This window comes from Triticum aestivum, chromosome 1D, assembly GCF_018294505.1.
Source record: "Triticum aestivum cultivar Chinese Spring chromosome 1D, IWGSC CS RefSeq v2.1, whole genome shotgun sequence".
Taxonomy (NCBI): Eukaryota; Viridiplantae; Streptophyta; class Magnoliopsida; order Poales; family Poaceae; genus Triticum; species Triticum aestivum.
Genome location: NC_057796.1, coordinates 327,302,121 through 327,324,679, shown reverse-complemented (window position 1 = coordinate 327,324,679; position 22,559 = coordinate 327,302,121).

Genomic DNA, 22,559 nt, shown 5'->3' with positions numbered 1-22,559 from the left:
AACGGACTTTGCGGTTACCCGGTTAACCGTTGGAGTACCAAACGACCTCCAAATGGAACGAAACTTGGCCGGTGGTCTACCGGTGGTATACCAAGGCCACTTGACAAGCCTCGGTCCATTCCGAGAACGTTTGACACCCGCTCACGAAGGAAAACAAGAGGGGTGCGCCGGAGGAGGTGGGAGTGCCGGATTGCAAAACGGACAACGGGGAAAATGCTCGGATGCATGAGACGAACACGTATGCAAATGCAATGCACATGATGACATGATATGAAATGCATGACAAAACAAAATACTAAACGAAAGACAAAACCCGACCACGAAGGGCATATCATAACACATAGCCGAAAATGGCAAGAGTCGGAGTTACAAATATGGAAAGTTACATCCGGGGTGTTACACGCACGATGGCCGGAAGCGCCCCTGAGGAGCCCTGGAAGGTCGACGCAGACGCGCAGCTCATCGTCCTCGCCGGGACGAGGGGTTGCGTAATAACCCACAAGTATAGGGGATCGCAACAGTTTTCGAGGGTAGAGTATTCAACCCAAATTTATTGATTCGAGACAAGGGGAGCCCAAGAATATTATCAAGTATTAGCAGTTGAGTTGTCAATGCAACCACACCTGAAAGACTTAATATCTGCAGCAAAGTATTTAGTAGCAAAGTAGTATGGAAGTAACGGTAACGGTGGCAAAAGTAACAGTAGCAGTTTTTGTAGCAATCGTAATAGTGGCAACAGAAAAGTAACTAAGCAAAGATCAGTATGTGAAAAGCTCGTAGGCAATGGATCAATAATGGATAATTATGTCGGATGCGATTCCTCATGCAACAGTTATAACATAGGGTGGCACAGAACTAGCTCCAGTTCATCAATGTAATGTAGCCATGTATTTTGAATATAGTCATACGTGCTTATGGAAAAGAACTTGCATGACATCTTTTGTCCTACCCTCCCGTGGCGGCGGGGTCCTATTGGAAACTAAGGGATATTAGGGCCTGCTTTTAATAGAGTACCGGACCAAAGCATTAACACTTATTGAATACATGAACTCCTCAAACTACGGTCATCACCGGGAGTGCTCCCGATTATTGTCACTTCGGGGTTGTCGGGTCATAACACATAGTAGGTGACTATTGACTTGCAAGATAGGATCAAGAACTCACATATATTCATGAAAAATAATAGGTTTAGATCTGAAATCATGGCACTCGGGTCCTAGTGACAAGCATTAAGCATAGCAAAGTCATAGAAACATCAATCTTAGAACATAATGGATACTATGGATCAAACCCTAACAAAACTAACTCGATTACATGGTAAATCTCATCCAACCCATCACCGTCCATCAAGCCTACAATGGGATTACTCACGCACGGCAGTGAGCATCATGAAATTGGTGATGGAGGATGGTTGATGATGACGACGACAACGGATTCCCCTCTCCGGAGCCCCGAACGGACTCCAGATCAGCCCTCCCGAGGAAGATTAGGGCTTGGCGGCGGCTCCGTATCATAAAACGCGATGAATCCTTCTCTCTGATTTTTTTCTCGCCAAACGTGAATATATGGAGTTGGGGTTGAGGTCGGTGGAGTCCCAAGGGGGCCACGAGGCAGGGGGTGCTCCCCAGGGGGGCGCCCTGCACCCTCGTGGACAGGGTGTGGGCCCCCTGATGCTGAATCTTTCGCCAGTATTTTTTTTTAATCCCAAAATGTGTCTCCGTGGATTTTGAGGTCATTCCGAGAACTTTTATTTCTGCACAAAAATAAGACCATGGCAGTTCTGCTGAAAACAGCGTCAGTCCGGGTTAGTTTCATTCAAATCATGAAAGTTAGAGTCCAAAACAAGGGCAAAAGTGTTTGGAAAAGTAGATACGTTGGAGACGTATCAACTCCCCCAAGCTTAAACCTTTGCTTGTCCTCAAGCAATTCAGTTGACAAACTGAAGTGATAAAGACAAACTTTTACAAACTCTGTTTGATCTTGTTGTTTCAAATATGTAAAGCCAGCATTCAAGTTTTCCACAAAGATTATGAACTAACCATATTCACAATAACATTTAGGTCTCATGTTTACTCATATCAATGGCATAATCAACTAGCAATCAATAATAATAAATCTCGGATGACAACACTTTCTCGAAACAGTCATAACATGATATAACAGGATGGTATCTCGCTAGCCCTTTCTGAGACGGCAAAACATAAATGCAGAGCACCCCTGAAGATCAAGGACTGCCTAGACATTGTAATTCATGGTAAAAGAGATCCAGTCACAGTCATACTCAATGTAAATTAATAGCAATGCATGCAAATGACAGCGGTGCTCTCCAACTAGTGCTTTTTAATAAGAGGATGATGACTCAACATAAAAGTAATAGATAGGCCCTTCGCAGAGGGAAGCAGGGATTTGCAGAGGTGCTAGAGCTCGAGTTTTGAAATAGAGATTGAATAATATTTTGAGTGGCATACTATCATTGTCAACATAACAACCAAGAGATCTCGATATCTTCCATGCTACACACATTATAGGCGGTTCCCAAACAGAATGGTAAAGTTATAATCCCCCACCACCAATAAACATCAATCCATGGCTTGTCCAAAAGAACAGGTGCCTCCAACTAACAACAATCCTGGGGGAGTTTTGTTTGCAATTATTTCGATTTGAGCATGGGACTGGGCATCCCAGTTACCGGCCATTTTCTCGTGAGTGATGAGCGGAGTCCACTCATCGTGAGAATAACCCACCTAGCATGAAAGATATAGACAACCCTAGTTGATACATGAGCTATTCGAGCATACAAAACAGAATTTCATTTGAAGGTTTAGAGTTTGGCACATACAAATTTACTTGGAACGGTAGGTAAATACCGCATATAGGAAGGTATGGTGGACTCATATAGAATAACTTTGGGGTTTATGGAAATGGATGCACAAGCAGTATTCCCGCTTAGTACAAGTGAAGGCTAGAAAGAGACTAGGAAGCGACCAACTAGAGAGCGACAACAGTCATGAACATGCATTAAGATTAATCAACAATGAGTGCCAGCATGAGTAGGATATAAATCACCAAGAACATAAATATTGTGGAGGCTATGTTGAGTTTGTTTCAACTACATCCGTGAACATGTGCCAAGTCAAGACACTCGAATCGTTCAAAGGAGGATACCACCCTATCATACCACATCACAACCATTTTAATAGCATGTTGGCACGCAAGGTAAACCATTATAAACTCCTAGCAAATTAAGCATGGCATGAGCAACTATAATCTCTAATTGTCATTGCAAACATGTTTCATTCATAATAGGCTGAATCAGGAACGATGAACTAATCATATTTACAAAAACAAGATAGGTCGAGTTCATACCAGCTTCTCTCATCTCAATCAGTCCATCATATATCGTCATTATTGCCTTTCACTCGCACGACCGAACGGTGTGGATAATAAAAATAGTGCACGTGCATTGGACTAAGCTGGAATCTGCAAACATTTAATACAAGGAAGAAGACAAGGTAATATGGGCTCTTGGTTAAATCAAGAATAATGCATATGAGAGCCACTCAATATTTTCATCATGGTCTTCTCCTCTCGACCCCCAAAGAAAAGAAAAGAAATAAAACTATTTACACGGGAAAGCTCCCAACAAGCAAAAGAAGAACGAGAAATCTTTTTGGGTTTTCTTTTAATTACTACTACAGGCATAAAAAGTAAAGTAGCTAAAAGCTACAACTAATTTTTTTGTTTTTCTTAAGGTTTTTCAGACACACAAGAAGAAGGCTTAGAAAAGAAAATAAACTAGCTTGGATAGTACAATGAAAAAGTATGAGCACCGACAACTCAGGGAGTACGTATTTCTCACCGACATTACATTCATGTTCACACACTCATGCCCACGGATCGAAGCTACTCTCTACGGTGTACTGAGGAGGGTCCTTCGGGTGCCACTGGTTGGCGATCTCCTCCGGATCCCACTGATAAATAGACTGTCGATAAGGGTCAAGTGGTAGCTCAGGCTTAGGCTCTGAGACTTGTGTCAGCCTCCAGTATGCATAAATGGCCTCTGGCAAGATGAGGTACGTGCCTGAAAGTATGTTGAACAAAGAGGGTGCAGGCAAAGTAATAATCTCACAGTGAGTTTTATCAAATATCAAATTATACTTAAGCATCTTCTTCTTATTTTTAACAATAAATTCATGTGCTACCATACTCCTATAATCTAGAAAAACAGGGGGCAGCAACTTTTCCTCTTTCTCATAATGCCTAATAGGTATCTCAAAGTGTTCAAAAAGGCGTGAAGCAAAGATGCCTCCGAAGATGGGGCCCTTTGTACGGTTCAGACTTAATCGTTTAGCAACAATAGCGCCTAAGCTGAAAGTTGTGTCACGAAACAAAGCATGGCACAAAATGACAAGATCACGAGCACTAAGATTTCCACTGTTCCCGCGACCAATTAAGCATCTACTAGCAAATATGGCGAAGTAACGTAGAACAGGAAAATGTATACTAGTAATTCCTGCATCGGAAACTTTCCTCGTTTCCCCTACAGCAATTCTATCAATAAATCCATCCACGTCACTACGATGTGGTTCCTTGATGCTGCCCACAAAGGGTATCTTGCAGACCTGACAAAAATCATGGAGTGACATTTCCTTAACCTCATCATATAAGTGAAACTCCACTGAAGGTGGTGATTTCTTAGCATGGAAATAAAAAATTTGCACGAAAATATTAGTGAGTAGGAGATACTGTTCGCGCCGGTTGTGGAGGGAGTCGGTGAGGCCTGCATTCTCAGCCAAGTAATAAAAGTCATCATAAATGCCAGCGGATCTCAAGAACGCATCACAAGGCCATTCGCATGGTCGAACCTCCGCAGTGCAAGGAAGATTGCATTTGGGCTTTTTATTCTCCTCATTCTGCTTATCCTTCGAGCTTCGGCTCGAAGAGCCTCTCAACAATCTCTTCAACATTTTCTTTTTCTGAAAAATTTCTGAAATTTTAGTGACTCAAAATAAACTTGAACCAAATTCGATAAGGTTAATAGAAACTACTCCCACAAGTGCCTAGAGGCTATATCATGCATTAAAACTACTTTGGACCATATTAATTTGACATGCAAGCTCAAGAACAGGGTCACCTTAGCAGCAAAAATTTGCAATAAATAAAGCACTAGAACGGAAACTAATTGGACCATTGGAGGAGTCACATACGGAAGAACAATCTCCCCCAACAATTTTGTAAATGGAGCTTTGAGCAAAGAGATCGAAAATGGCAGCAAGATGAGCTAGAACACGGGTTTGAGCTGTGGGAGGATTTTTTCTGGAGGAAGACGAAGTGAGTGGGTGCTGGAATAAGTGGAGGGGGTCCACGTGGGGCCCACGAGGCAGGGGGCGCACCCCAGGGGGGTGGGCGTGCCCTGTGCCCTCGTGGCCAAATGGTGGGCCCCCTGGTGTGTTCTCAGTGCCAGAAATTCGTAAATATTCTACAAAAAATCATATTTCATTTTCAGGACGTTTGGAGAACTTTTATTTTCGGGGTATTTTTTTATTCCAAGGGTAATTCAGAACACAGACAGAAAATACTAATTTTTCTTTATTTAATCTAAATAACAGAAAGTAAAAGGAGGGTACAGAGAGTTGTGCTTTCTAACTTCATCCATCTTGTGCTCATCAAAAGGAATCCACTAACGAGGTTGATCAAGTCTTGTTAACAACTCTTTTCGAATCGCATGAAACCGGAGAATTTTTGAATAACACTAGGTTACCTCAACGGGGATATGCATGTCCCCAACAATAACAATATCATATTTCTTCTTGATAGTAGGAAGAGGGAATTCAAAACCTCCAATAGTAATTGTTGAAATTTTTCCAATAGAATTGATATTGTGGACTTGAGGCTGTTTCCTCGGAAAATGTACCGTTTGCTCATTACCATTAACATGAAAAGTGACATTGCCTTTGTTGCAGTCAATAACACCGCATATAGTATTCAAAAAGGGTCTACCAAGGATAATAGACATACTATCATCCTCGGGGATATCAAGAATAACAAAGTCCATTAAAATAGTAACGTTTGCAACCACAACAGGCGCATCCTCACAAATACCGACAGGTATAGCAGTTGATTTATCGGCCATTTGCGAAGATATTTCAGTAGGCGTCAACTTATTCAAATCGAGTCTATGATATAAAGAGAGAGGCATAACACTAACACCGGCTCCAAGATCACATAAAGCAGTTTTAGCATAGTTTCTTTTATTGGAGCATGGTATAGTTGGTACTCCTAGATCTCCTAGTTTCTTAGGTATTCCACCTTTAAAAGTATAATTGGCAAGCATGGTGGAAATTTCAGCTTCCGGTATCTTTCTTTTATTTGTAACAATATCTTTCATATACTTAGCATAAGGATTCATTTTAAGCATATCGGTCAAACGCGTACGCAAAAAGATAGGTCTAATCATTTCAGCAAAGCACTCAAAATCCTCATCATCCTTTTTCTTGGATGGTTTAGGAGGAAAAGGCATGGGTTTCTGAACCCATGGTTCTTTTTCTTTACCATGCTTCCTAGCAACAAAGTCTGTATTATCATAACGTTGATTCTTTGATTGTGTGTTATCAAGATCAACAGCGGGTTCAATCTCTACATCATTATTATTGCTAGGTTGAGCATCAACATGAACATCATCATTAACATTATCACTAGGTTCATGTTCATTACCAGATTGTGTTTCAGCATCAGAAAAAGAAATATCATTGGGATTCTCAGGTGTGTCAACAACAGGTTCACCAGAAGCATGCCAAGTCCTATCATTTTTCTTTTTCTTCTTCTTAGAAGGACTAGGTGCACCAACATTAGTTCTCTGAGAATCTTGCTCAACTCTCTTAGGGTGGCCCTCGGGATACGAAGGTTCCTGAGTCATTTTACCCCCTCTAGTCATAACTCTAATAGCATTATCATTTTTCTTATTATTTAATTCATTGAGCAAATCATCTTGAGCTTTAAGCACTTGTTCTACCTGAGTGGTAACCATAGAAGCATGTTTACTAATAAGTTTAATGTCACCTTTAACTCTAGACATATAATCACTCAAGTGTTCAACCATATAAGCATTACGTTTCAATTGTCTGCCAACGTAAGCATTGAAGTTTTCTTGCTTAACAATAAAATTATCAAACTCATCCAAGCATTGGCCAGCAGACTTATTACGAGGAATATCACCTTCATCAAACATATAGAGAGAATTTACCTTTACTACCTATGTCGGGTTAGTAAGACCATGTATTTCTTCAATTGGTGGTAAATTCCTAACATCTTCAGCTTTAATACCCTTTTCTTTCATAGATTTCTTTGCCTCTTGCATATCTTCAGGACTGAGAAATAGAATACCCCTTTTCTTCGGAGTTGGCTTAGGAGTTGGTTTAGGAAGTGTCCAATCATTATCATTACTCAATATATTATTCAATAGCAATTCAGCTTGTTCAACAGTTCTTTCCCTGAAAACACAACCAGCACAACTATCCAGGTGATCTCTGGAAGCATCGGTAGTCCATTATAAAAGATATCAAGTATTTCATTTTTCTTGAGAGGATGATCAGGCAAAGCATTAAGTAATCGGAGAAGCCTCCCCCAAGCTTGTGGGAGTCTCTCTTCTTCAATTTGCACAAAATTATATATTTCCCCTAAGGCAGCTTGTTTCTTATGAGCGGGGAAATATTTAGCAGAGAAGTAATAAATCATATCCTGGGGACTACGCACACAACCAGGGGCAAGATAATTAAACCATGTCTTAGCATCACCCTTTAATGAGAACGGAAATAACTTAAGGATATAGTAGTAACGAATTTTTCCTCATGAGTGAATAGGGTGGCTATATCATTCAATTTAGTAAGATGTGCCACAACAGTTTCGGATTCATAGCCATAAAAAGGATCAGATTCAACCAAAGTAATTAACTCAGGATCGACAGAGAAATCATAATCCTTATCAGAAATACAGATAGGTGAAGTAGCAAAAGCAGGGTCATATTTCATTCTAGCATTCAAAGACTTTTCTTTCATCTTAGCTAATAGTTTCTTAAGATCATATCTATCTTTGCAAGCAAAAAGGTCTCTAGCAGTTTCTTCATCCATAACATAACCCTCAGGCACATCAGGCAATTCATATCTAGGGGGAGAATCTTCATCATCACTTTCATCAATACTATCTGTTACAATAATTTCATTCTCTCTAACCCTAGCAATTTGTTCATCAAGATATTCACCTAATGGCACAGTATTATCAAGCATAGAAGTAGTTTCATCAATAGCATCATGCATAGCAGAAGTGGCATCATCGATAACATGCGACATATCAGAATCAATAACAGGTGTAGGTGTCGCAAATTTACTCATAACAGAAGGTGAATCAAGTGCAGAGCTAGATGGCAGTTCCTTACCTCCCCTCGTAGTTGAGGGAAAAATCTTGGTTCTTTCGTCTTTCAAGTTCCTCATAGTGATCAACAGATATAAATCCCAAGTGAATCAAAGAATAGAGCTATGCTCCCCGGCAACGGCGCCAGAAAATAGTCTTGATAACCCACAAGTATAGGGGAGCGCAGCAGTTTTCGAGGGTAGAGTATTCAACCCAAATTTATTGATTCAACACAAGGGGAGCCAAAGAATATTCTCAAGTATTAGAAGTTGAGTTTTCAATTCAACCACACCTGAAAGACTTAATATTTGCAGCAAAGTATTTAGTAGCAAAGTATTATGGAAGTAACGGTAACGGTGGCAAAAGTAACAGTAGCAGTTTTTGTAGCAATCATAACAGTGGCAACGGAAAAGTAACTAAGCAAAGATCAATATGTCAAAAGCTCGTAGGCAATGGATAATTATGTCGGATGTGATTGCTCATGCAACAGTTATAACATAGGGTGACACAGAACTAGCTCCAGTTCATCAATCTAATGTAGGCATGTGTTCCGAATATAGTCATACGTGCTTATGGAAAGGAACTTGCATGCCATCTTTTGTCCTACCCTCTCGTGGCAGCGGGGTCCTATTGGAAACTAAGGGATATTAAGGCCTCCTTTTAATAGAGTATCGGACCAAAGCATTAACACTTAGTGAATACATGAACTCCTCAAACTAGGGTCATCACCGGGAGTGGTCCCGATTATTTTCACTTCGGGGTTGCCGGATCATAACACATAGTAGGTGACTATTGACTTGCAAGATAGGATCAAGAACTCACATATATTCATGAAAACATAATAGGTTCAGATCTGAAATCATGGCACTCGGGCCCTAGTGACAAGCATTAAGCATAGCAAAGTCATTGCAACATCAATCTTAGAACATAATGGATACTAGGGATCAAACCCTAACAAAACTAACTCGATTACATGGTAAATCTCATCCAAACCATCACCGTCCAGCAAGACTACGATGGGATTACTCATGCACGGCAGTGAGCATCATGAAATTGGTGATGGAGGATGGTTGATGATGACGACGGCAACGGATTCCCCTCTCCAGAGCCCCGAACGGACTCCAGATCAGCCCTCCCGAGGAAGATTAGTGCTTGGCGGCAGGTCCGTATCGTAAAACGCGATGAATCCTTCTCTCTGATTTTTTTCTCCCCGAACGTGAATATATGGAGTTGGGCTTGCGGTCGGTGGAGTCCCAGGGGGCCCACGAGGCAGGGGGCGCGCCCCAGGGAGGCGCGCCCTGCACCCTCATGGACAGGGTGGGCCCCTTGATGCTGATTCTTTCGCTAGTATTTTTTATTAATCCCAAAACGTGTCTCCGTGGATTTTCAGGTCATTCCGAGAACTTTTATTTCTGCACAAAAATAACACCATGGTAGTTCTGCTGAAAACAGCGTCAGCCCGGGTTAGTTTCATTCAAATCATGCAAGTTAGAGTCCAAAACAAGGGCAAGTGTTTGGAAAAGTGGATACATTGGAGATGTATCACTGCGCCAGGTGGTGGGCGGCGGTCGCCGCGCATGGCTCTCGCATCTTGAAGCTCCTCGGTCGCCTTGGTGATGAACTCCTGAGCCCTAGGTGCTCCACGCCTTGTGCCCTCTTGAGGGAAACGTGCAGCGAAGCATGCCTCCATGTGGTGCCCGAGCGCCTCCCTCGTGACGTTGGCTAGGTCTGAGGCCCTCCAGAAGAGAGCTCTCGAGCCCAGCCTGAGGAGGGCGCCGGGCGTGCGTTCCTATGCGAGGGAGGGAGGCGCCCCATACGTGGGCGCAAGTCCAGACACTACAAAAAAAAGACACATCCGTGACATTTTGGGCCGAACAATTTTTTTTCTGTCATACTTATGACACTTCTATGACGATAATTGTGACAAAACCCAGTATCATCATAGATGTGGTGGGCTCCTACTTCTATGTCAAAAATCATGAAAGAAAATTGGCTTTTCGTCCTAGGCGGGCCGTAGACGCAGCTGCATGACATTCTTTGGGCCGTCCATGACGGAAAAAACCATGGTAGAAGCGAGGGCGAGGAAAATGTCGGGGTGTTCCCGGTTACGGTGGGTGGTCGGGGCCGAGCGATGCACGTTTCTCTCATACACGCACGCGCGTGGGAGCGAAGCGTTGGGCCCTAACTGAACCCGAGCGAGGCGTTGGGCTCTAACTGAACCCGAGCAATTGCACTGCCGGCTACGCGTTCCTGAACCCGAGCGATCGATCGATGGGTGTTAACTGAACCCGATCGAGCGATTCATTTGCTACTGCTGCTAACTGAAGCCGATAAATGCTGCCTCTTGATGAACAGTGAGCGTTGCTGGGGTGGTTTGGATGAATAGTTCCCGGTGGGGGTGGATGAACAGGACCCCGTGGTGTTGCCTCTGGATGAACAGGACCCGATCAATCGAGCCGGTTGGGGCTGGATGAACAGGACCCCGTGGAGGGCTGGATGAACAGGACCATCCCGTGGAGGGCTGGATGAATAGTAGATGGTGGAGGGCTAGATGAACAGTAGCCTGTGGAGGGGTGGTTGAACAGGAGCCCGTGGAGAGGGCTGGTTGAACAGTAGCCGGTGGAGTAGCGCGCGGTGGAGGCTCGATGAACAGGAGCCCGTGGATGAACAGTCGCAGGTGGCGGCTGGAGGAGGTCGACCGTGGATGAACAGTAGCCCATGGAGGCTGGAGGGGGTCGACGGTGGAGAGGAACAGTATCCCGTGGAGTCCCGCTTTGCGGTACGCCACACCCCTCCCGATGAATAGGACCCCCGTTTCGACCGAAGCGCTCCAACACAAGTCTGTTTCCTCCGTTTTGCGGTACGCCACACCGCTCCCGATCAACAGGACCCCCATTTCGATCGTAGGAGGTCCGTTTCCTTCGTTTTGCGGTACGCCAGACCCCTCCCGATGAACAGGATCCCGTTTCGAACGTGGCCGGTCGAACACAAGGCCGTTTCCTCCGTTCTGCGGTACGCCAGGCCTCGTTTCCATCGGCTGTTCCGTCCAAGCCCTCCCGATGAACACGGCGATGCATTCCGTTCCGACCCAGCCGGTTGGCTCCCCATGAACACGACAACGACGCTTTTTCTCCGTTCTGAACCAGCCATGTACACGAGCCATGGCCGTATGTATGCGCGAGTAGAAGTTCGTGACCCCGCCCGTATGTACGTACGTGGCCGTATTTTCTTTCTTGCACACTGGCCGCTGTACGTACGTGTACATGCTACATGCGCGCCTCTACTACGACATGTGCGTGCTCTACATCGACCAGTATGTACGTACACGTTCGCGACCAGAATGACAACGCTACGTATGCTTTGACCAGGTGGGTCCCGACTGTCAGGCACTTCCTTGCGTGCAAAGATATAGCTGGTGGGTCCCAGCAGTCATGGGGGTGAATCTTTTTTCTTGCCCGGACGCACTTCCTTGCATGCGAAGATATAGCTGGTGGGTCCCAGCAGTCAGGGGGGCGAATCGTTTTTTTGCCCGGACGCACTTCCTTGCATGCGAAGATGTAGCTGGTGGGTCCCAGCAGTCAGGGGGGAACATTTTCTTTGCGAAATACGGTGGCCCGTCCGGTGGGTCCCTGCTGTCAGGTGCAGGAATAATTATTTTGCGCGTAATAAGGAGGCACTTCCTTGCGGCCGCCGTGGACCCAGCTGTCAGCCTCTCCACGTACAGTACTCTTTCGATGGAAGTCATTCCTTGACCACGTTGACTACGCCGTGCCGAGAGCACCAGGTCGGTAGACGATGGCGAGGCCTAGGAAGGGGAGGACGCGGAGCCGGGGAAGATGCGACAGTGGAAGCCCGCGCGGAGAGGAGTACGAGGGTTCACTGGTTCGGCTGCGGTGTGAGGCTGCCGTCGCCGCAGGGCCTGGCCAGCAGTGGGAATAGCAGGGGGCGGTGAGGCCTCCGCGGCAGCATAGCCGGCCACGGGAGGCAGGAGCATGCGGCACGACCGGCGATGCTTTGGGCGGCTGGAGCAAGAAGACCAGAGGTTGAAGAAGCACTACGGCCGTTGGATGGACATCGTACGGTCACTAGAGCTATAATCGTTCATATTGACTAAGTTGACAAAGCACTCCGTCCCCGTCAACTTAGTAGGCCCACAAGTCAGCCTCCCACCAAGGTGGGTCCCAACTAGCAGGGGGAGTATTCATTTTTTGTGCGTAATAAGGAGGCACTTCCGGTGGGTCCGAGCTAACAGTGGGGGGAACGTTTTTTTCATGAAATACGGTGGCCCGTCCGGTGGGTCCCAGCAGTCAGGGGAAATGTTTTTTCGCCAAATACGGTGGCCCGTCTGGTGGGTCCCTGCTGTCAGGTGGAGGAATAATTAGTTTCCGCGTAATAAGGAGACACTTCCTTGCGGCTGTCGTGGACCCAGCTGTCAGCCTCTCCACGTACAGTACTCTTCCAATGGAAGTCGTTCCTTGACCATGTTGACCACGCCGCGCCGAGAGCACCAGGGCAGTGGACGACGGCGAGGCCTAGGAATGGGACGACGTGGAGCCGGGGAAGACACGGCAGTGGATGCCCACGCGGAGAGGAGTGCGAGGGTTCACTGGTTCGGCTGCGGTGTGAGGCTGTCGTCACCGCAGAATAACAGGGGGTGTGGGTGAGTAGAGGGATGCCCTGGCCAGCGATGGGAGTAGTAGGAGGTGGTGAGGCCTGCGCGACAGGACAGCCGGCCACGGGAGGCGGGAGCAGGTGGTCCCGCCGGCGCTAGATTTGGTGGCTGGAGCAAGAAGATCAGAGATTGAAGAAACACGACGACCGTTGGATTGACATCCAACGGTTACGTCTGCTAGAATCGTTTGTTGATGTATGTAATAACTAAAAAAATATTGCATACGCGTCAACTTAATAGGCCCACAAGTCAGACCATTCCCTCTTTTTTAATAATTTATATATAGCTCATTGCGACTTCTTATGCAATTTATTGCAGTCCGTTTTTTGGTTGGCCAGGGCCAATTTCGCATATTTCTGTGGGTTCCAAACTATTTTTAATACCGAAATGTCGAGCCAGATTTAAAGTACTTTGAAGATATATTTAAATTAGGTTAATGCCCAGTGAAATAGGAATCTGAAAATGTGAAAAAAATCAGAAATTATAAAGTAATTGCCAATTTGTCATCTGTTTTTATATTTACATCCCATTTCATATTACTTTCAGGATTTGCAGGCGTCTTGAAAGAGTTGCAGCCCATCAGGGCATAGAAAAATAAGTAGGCCTGGATTGGGTATTCTTCAGAAAAAATAAACTGGGCTCATTTTCACAAAGAAAAAATAGTTGGGCTGGTCACATGGTGAACATAAAATATAAACCTGGGCTAGACGGGCCACAGCCCAGTTCAAACCCTGCTCTGTCCCAACAATAACAAAAAAAATACTGCTCGAGCAGCTACGTGCCAGGTGTCAGCCGATCTTGTGTTGTTCTCTTGCCTATTGACTATATACGCTCACAATGTTGTGGGTCCCAGATGTCAGGAAAACACTAGGAGGAAGCATTTTATTTTTCCATACGCTGACATGGTGGGCCCCTACTGTCATCCTCTCCACATACTTCTGCCGATTCCTGTTGTTTGTTGACCATGTTAACAATGCGAGAGGGCGGCGCCGCGGCGAGCGCACCAAAGCAGATGGAGGACGACGGCGAGGCCTCGGACGTCGGCGTTAACGATTTAGCAGACGGTGGGGCGGCGATGCGTGCGCTGAGGCGCAGCCAGCCGTGGGAGGCGGAAGCAGGCGGCCCCGCCGGCGCTGGTTTGGTTTTGGCGGCTGGAGGAAGACAGGACTGAAGAAACACGACAGACTGTAAAAGCAGCAAGAGTACTTAACAACCTTAACTGAAACCAGCAGGGGCACTTAACAACCATAGCTGAAAGCAGTATGAGTACTTATACAGGTTCAACCGTAATAAGCACGCCTCGAACAGTGCTACTTTGCCTACAGTTAACCAAGGGTGAGACCGCCAAGCCCCAGGACAAGGCCCAGGCGCCACCCCGCGCATCCACAACCTTCTGAAAGCAGCTTCATCTCGCAATGTGGTCAATAAACAGGATATTCTCTTTAGAGCCATGGAAAAGCAGGAACATAATCTTCTGTCCTATTCTCCAAGATGGACGGGCCTTCATTATTTGAGACCACCCATGAATAAGTATCTTTTCACCTCCAAGGGGAATGGAGTAGGTCAACATAAACATCATGTTGTGACCAAGCGCAAGTCTGACCCGACCATGGTCAGGCATCTGTATAGGAACAATAGAACTGGGCAGTTTCTGTTTCAAGAATATCACAGCTGTAAAACTGTGTATACGCAATAGTTTACGAACAACATATATAACAGAAAACAGCTCGTACCATAAGTTTCTCGATACAGTTGGACCTTTTCAACGAGTCCAGCAGTGGCACACATATCCCACGTGGCCTTCCACCATTCAAATGCCCCACTAGGACCTCAAGACGATCAATAAAGTGTAGGAACTTGTGGATGTCATCCCAGTCAACTTCAGTGCCATCAGTAACAGCCGAGTTGTTACAGAATAACAAACGAGCAGCCTGCTTAACTCTGGAAAAACCTACACGTGCCACCAATTATAAGAAAATATTAGTTAGAAGTAGCATCTTGGTGAGAGATTCGTTGCTACTTCTAAAGTTAAATTGTGATTAGTTAGACAGAATAGGTGGATTAAGAAGTAATCGAGGCAACAAGCAAGAACCAGATACAAAACTAACATGGATGAACAATTGGAACAACATCGGGGTGGAAGATCGCAGTGAAGATGAGACCAGGTTCTGCTATTTCCATCAACATTCGTGCGCCAACTTTCAGTCCGTAACACTTGAGAGAGTTTATTCAAGTTCGGCCATAAAAAAAGCAGCGATCTTCTTGGTTCATGAACCCAACTCAGAACTTATATCCATGGCTTGTCTTCACTGTGACCATTAAACTGGTGTATTCAATTATGGCAAGGCCGAGCATCTTGAGTACATGTGTTCTGGCAGAGCAAATAATGCATTGCAGGAAAAATAATATGAGAACACAATGTATTCCCTATCCAAATCTAGAAATAACTTCCTCCTTCACGTCAGTGTTGACCATCATACTGGTAGTACCCTTTATCCAAATATAGCAATCCAAATTTCCAAATTAGTCGACAGCATGTTCAAAAAAACCCACCCTCCCGGATAGAAAAGAGGATTCTAGGAACATACTGTGCATGTTTTAAAATCCTGTGCTAGGATGAGAAGGAACAAGTGTGGTGTCTCGCCGAGGGCGCGGAAACCTGTAGGGTCCTCGCACTTTGGGCAGTGCAAATGAAACACACTAGATTCAATAAGAAGAAAAATGCATCAACGGCGCGGCTGCCATTCTAGGATTACCCGCGACCAAGGGACTTGGATTTATCGGGGATGGATGAAGAATTCGTACCTGGTTCTCCATGAGAAAACCCTATGCAATCGCCGAGAGGGGGTTTTCTCTGAACAAGCCGACGAGGGAGAAGGTGATTCAGGCCCAGTGAAATATTGTGGCTTCATCCGTCCAGCTTGCTGCTAAAGCTGGAAAGGGGGTTTGTGATTTGACGGCTCATTGGGCATTACTGCGGCGCTACGACCGGGTGTGTCTACCGTGCAGTTGTGCACTCTAATTTATGCATATGGCACGTGGACCCCATTGCCGGATGCCCCACATATCACCGAAAGGAAGTAGAAAGACAGGAGTAACTAGTTACACATAAATATATTTTTGACAGATAGATACTCCCTCTGTAAAGAAATATACAAATATTTTATATCACAAATTTATACATACGAAAAATCAAGGGGAATATATATAACATATATAATTATAAAACACAGAGTTGTTTTGAAAATAGTATAGACGAGTTGGTGATGATGGTGTGCTTGCCATCCTGCAATATAGGCTGTCCGATTTATATCTGACGGATAAGAAGGAAACTATGGCAATTTTACAAAAAGGTACCCACACACCTCTCCACATTTGCAAATAAGGCCTTCCCTCGTTCATCCTTTTCTCTCACAAGATAAAATACTCATACAAATGCATCTTGATGTTACGTGCAACGCATGGGCATTATGGGGGTTCAGCTGAGAATATAATACTCAGACAGGCTCACGGTTTTGGACATTGGGCCGCAGGCCCACCCTGCATGTATGGGGCCCATGTGTTCTACCTCAGCGCTTTTCATATTGCAAGCGATCGGTACGGCGCTGGTTTTAGATGCTATCGTACACAAAATTGAATAAAGCACGGCAGCTGTTGGAATGAAATCAAACGACAGTTCCTAACCAACAATGAGAGTTGCAATTCTATCAACGATATACCATGTGATAAATAATACTGTCATATTACTTATACACACAGGACACTTGTTTCACCATGCTAGATTATTACATCAAAATCTCTCGGAGGATAGATCAGTTCGGCAGTTGCGTGCTGCTACTGAAGAATTTCAAAGTTGATTTGGACCAGCTCTCCTTGCCGAGAAAGTTCAATTTTGAGATCATCCCCTACCGCAAGATATGATTTAGATTTGAACCTTGACCATACTTTAGCATCAATCATCATGTGACCATCCTTTGTACTTATGGTATATTGAGCAGGTTCATTCACACCAAGGCTGCGCATGGTAAGAGAAACTTGGCCGCTGTCGCCCGGATTGTTGAACCACTCCCTCGTTGCTCTAGGAATTCTCTGTTTGCAAACAAGAAGACATACCCAAACAGTTACATCAACACAGTGAATCATGCAAAACAACATGGAAAGAAAAAAGAACGAAACACTTGGGCGGCCAATGCTTACCAAGAAGATGGACATGTCGGTTTTTGTAAGGACTTTGGTATATGAAGTGTGAACTGCAGCCCAGTCTGTTGCCGGTGCAACTGCTCGTTCGGCTACCGCTGCACGGGCCAGAGCAGATGCAAGTGCAAGTGTTGCTGCAGGTGCCGAAGCCGCTGCTGCTGCCGGAGATGGTGCTCCTTGTCGAGCTGGTGCCGGTGTCGATGCCCGATCCTCCGGTAGATCAGCCTAATCCGCTGACGCGGTCGGTGCCCAATCCTCAGCTGGATCAGACTGAGTTGCTACCGCTGTCAGTGCTAGAGCAACTGCCGGTGCTCGATCCGTTGCTGAAGGTGGTACGGATGTGCGAGACAGTGGCAATAATGTCTGGTCTGCAATGATCAGCTTTCTAACTTGACTAGGCTTCGTGACCGTGATCCAGTTTTTTTCTTCATTTTCTTTTATACGTGAGAAGGACTAATTGTGGCGTTTTTGTTAAACCAAACTGCAGTTCATCATAGGGATTCATCTTGTACTCAGACAACAGACTGATCCAATTTTTTTCCAGTAATATAAGTGATGGACAGTGCCTTCGTTACTGACACGACATAAGAAGTGAAACTTGCAAAAATAGCCATCGTAGAGCAAACCAAACGGTTTATTCTGTGATGAATGTCACATGGCAAAACCTGCATCGTAAAATTGCAGGAAAAGAAAGAAAACATGACATTAAATCAATAAGATTTAGATAGTAAATCAATAAGATTTACTTGATGTGACACGAGTGAATCCTTACCAGGAAATCACTATGTTGAAGTACTAAACAGAAGATTGATCATCCAACCACGGGTGGCATGCAGGGGCCCTGCCTACTCCCACAAACAGGATAGTCCAAAGGTCGTGACAAATCGTATGGACCGAGTATCCATGGGACTGGAAACCCTGGTGGGTGCGATAAACCCTGCAATGCATACAGATATTGGAGTGTAACCATAATTGATAAACTATCCTCACAAGAAAGATGATGTGGATACTTCAAAATATACAGACTGAATTGAGTGGACAGACATTAACATAGACCGTTCTCAGGACTGACCACACACCAAAAGCGGCAGTACTAATAAACAATACAGGGTTCACAAACACAAATCAAGTACTGAACAATAGTACTTACTACAGACAAGCAAAGTTGCACCAATTAAACTCTGCAGACTATTTCTTGCCACCGACCTAAGGGATGAACCCCGCATAACTGACTAGGCCATGGACTTCGTGAGAGATGTCTACATGCACCATCACCATCTTGTCAACCTTGGAGAACCTAACAGAGTGGTCTTTCCACTCATAAACATGATGATGAAGACAGGCCGCATCAGATTTGTTGGGAAGCTTTAGAAGAACCAAACCCTTCGTAATCGAAGGCACAGCCAGGAAATTGTTGTGGTCAAGTACAGCCTCGAGAACACGCCTGACAACAATGCTACAGGAAAACACTAGTTCAGGACACGTGGCGACAAAGACACAGCAGCTGGATAGTTTAGCAGTAGAACTCATCCTCGGGTCTTCCAGTTCACACAACATGACTTTGAGAACTTCATCTCCACCGCGGACCTGGTTCTAATTCAAACAAAAACCATATTTTATTACTACCTCCGTTCAGAAATATAAGATGATTTTCGATATTATACTCCATATATGACTACATATACGCACAGAAATGAGTGAACAAAGACACTAGAACATGTCTTCAAAGGCATGAGAGCAGAGGGATTACTTGAAATATCCATAACACAAGTTACTGAGGCAAATATACCCTCTTCAAAGGTAGCATTGATGTTCATAAAGTACTCCCTCCGTCCCAAAATTCTTGTCTTAGATTTGTCTAGATACGGATGTATCAAGTCACATTTTAGTATTAGTAACATCCATATCTAGACAAATCAAAGACAAGAAATTTGGGACAGAGGGAGTAGTTGAAAGTAATCTATAAGAAATCAGTGTCAACCTCTCGCATGTTCTGGTCAAAAGAGGAATTTAGAACCGTCATTTGGCACACAAAAATCACATGCAAGATCACCCAGAAAATTGTACTACCAGTACTAGTACTGCGTGTTAGATGAAAAAACATGATCAAGATCGAGAAAAAGATCGTCAAGAAGAGATATTACCTGGACTTGCTTAATGAGGGATCCCGGAGAGGGGGGCTAGGATAGGGCGATGGCTTTGAGCTTGTCTGCGGTAGTCTTGGCGGGGTGCTTGCGCTTCTTCGTACCATGAGCCTCGACGGTTTTGGCCAAAGCCATAGACATCACTTCGGCCGGTGCTCCAGCGTCCATCAAGAAATTGTCAAATAGAAATAAAACAAAAGAAACCATAATCACAAACCCAAAAGAAGAACAGAGAGGGAGTTATAGGATCAGTCTCGGGGTTGCAAGACTAGGCCTTGGCCAGAACCAACACCATTGATGCGCTCACCTTTTCTTCTTTGCGAGAGAAGTACAATGGCAGAAGCAGGTCGGGGTTTTCTTGAAGAAATGACGAACAAGATGAGGAAGAAGCGAGTTGGGTATAGAGGAAGCTGAGAGAGAAGAGCGAAATGATGGTTGCCTCGTCCATCCAACTTACTGCTGGAAAGGAGGGGGTTTTGTGATTTGATGGCTCATTGGGCATTACTGCGGCGCTTCGATCGGGGTAGTCTACCGTCACTCTACTATGGAGTAATTTAGTGTATGGCTGGTGGACCCCGATGCTGGCTGTCCCACAGGTCGGTGAAATTGAGTAATTTAGTGCATGGCTGGAGGAGGATCCGCACGGTAGAGCGTGTCCACTGTTTTTCTGAAGAAGAAAAAAATGATTACAGCAAGCGTTTCCACTCTTACGACGGAGGAGTGCGAAACACGGCAGCCACTTGAACATACACAGTGCTCCTACTACTAGGCATGTGCAGTGGTTCATACGTCAGTACTACATAATCTTGTTGCTAGTGTAGTAAGATATGACGACAACAAATGATGTTGTGCGCATGTCAACTATATGAACAGTAATGTAGTAACATAGTACCGCTTTTTCGACTGTCCGGTCGAGAATGAACGTTGAGATCAATGTTAATAGAACTAGGTCTACAGCGCACAGCGAGTACGGTGCTACAGTACTCCACGAAACATGAACCATATGAAGCACGATAGTGTTAGGCAGGCTGTATTAAGGGTGCATGGGATGGGAGCAAAAGTTCCCTTCTCGACCAACTTTTGGGTGTTTGGCAGAGTGCATGAAGGGTGCATGAGTCCACACTAGTAGGTTAACACAAATACACGAAGAGGAAACAACTATATTGAGATGAGAATGCAACCAAACACACCCACACGCTTTGTGCTACAGTGACTGATCTGCACCGTCTGAGTTTGATCCAACGGTCATGTTGCGCCGAGACATGGACATGACCATGCAGAGGGTGCCTAAACACCACCGAAGTCCCTCGCTTCTCGAGGCACACGAAGTTGGTGATGCAGAGGGCGAAACAGCTGAAAGGCAATGCAATCTATTGGAAGTCGGAGGGAGCCAGCCGAGGAGCAGGGAATCTTTTGGTTTTCACCATGGTAAAACACTAGTCGACAACTTCTCACATCAGGAAGCAGTGGGTTTTACAGGCGGAGTCATCGTGACTAATTGCTGCCGCGCCTGCTCCCGTCAATCAAAAAATTAAAAATCCTGCCGCGCCTTCTCCCGTCAATCAAAAAATTGAAAATCCTGCCGCACCCAAACACCAGAGCAACGCCGCGGTGGATATTTAAATTTACCTGCCGGCAAGTAGATAAAAAAGGGGTGAAAAAACAAATGTGGCGGCGGCCTAGCTAATCGGTCGAACTAGCCCAACTAGCTAGCCACCATGCTTCACTGATGTACTCGGCGGGAAAGGTGGCCTTTCGTAATTTGACGACTCATTTACTTGCTTCGGCGAAAATGCGCGGTAGGGCGTCCCACGTCAGGAAGAATATATGCGTGCACCACCCGGGAGGACCCCGAAACTGCGCGGTAGGGTGTGCCATGTCTCGGCACGGAGGGAAAATGTGCATGTAAAAATATACTGTATCAGACGTAGTACCTATGGTTCGACCTCGGGACCCAGCCAGTCGGTCGAAAACACCCCACCAGCCACACAGCTTCATCATGCTAATGTGGCACGGAGGATAGGTGTGGTTAGCTCCGTATCGACCAGCCACAACGTCTCTTGTTCTAGGCGATTCTTCTATTTTCCAAGCTTTTCTTTAGTTGTAATAACACCACGGCAAGCTAGTGCCGCTCTTCGTGTGTGCCCGTGCAAAGGTTAGATGATGGAGAGAAGAGAGAGATCGCAGACCCGGGACCCACCAGTAAGTGAGTCAATGGTCATGCACGTGTTGACGAGGCACTCCCTCTACTCTACTCAACGTAATACTGTATAAAATCAAGTTATGGGCCAAAAGCCAACAACCGTTGTTGTTTCAGGCTATCGACTTACGCTTTGTAGTCCAGGTTGCCAGTTCGAATCTCGTCTTTCAGATTTGTTAGTTTTAGGTCCAAATTTGATTAATGCCAAGTGGGACCCCCGTGTGTTGTTCCGATATTTCAGTGTAGGATGTTTTTTTCAAAAAACACTTTGCGCGGTTAGACAAGTAACGGCGCGAGTTAGATGTATTTTGCAAGTTTACGAACAAAAATGACAGCGGCATAGAATATCACATCCACCCGTAGCTTAGATGCTATGGCGATACGAGTTTTTACACCGTTGGAAGTGAGATCCAATGGCTTGGGAGTAGTCTTTGTAATTATGCGCAATTTCCAAGCCCTCCAAAGGTTTTTTTGCAAATAAAACATTCAGGCCTAGTGTGTGCCGCTGCATCTTGGATCCAACGGCTCCCCGTTGCTCATATTAGGTGCTCCTAGTAGCTTAATTACCCGCTACGTTGATATGAGCATCTAGGTCGTATGATCAGTGATCAGATGGCACATGCGTAGTACTTGTACTTTCTACGCAATTCCCAAACTCTCTTAGCCGTATATTGCAAAAACATTCAAACCTCCTACTGTGGGCCGTTAGATCTCCGTGAACTCATATCATGATGACCCACAAGTGTAGGGGATCTATCGTAGTCCTTTTGATAAGTAAGAGTGTCGAACCCAACGAGGAGCAGAAGGAAATGATAAGCAGTTTTCAGTAAGGTATTCTCTGCAAGCACTGAAATTATCGGTAACAGATAGTTTTGTGATAAGGTAATTTGTAATGGGTAGCAAGTAACAAGTGTAAATAAAGTGCAGCAAGGTGGCCCAA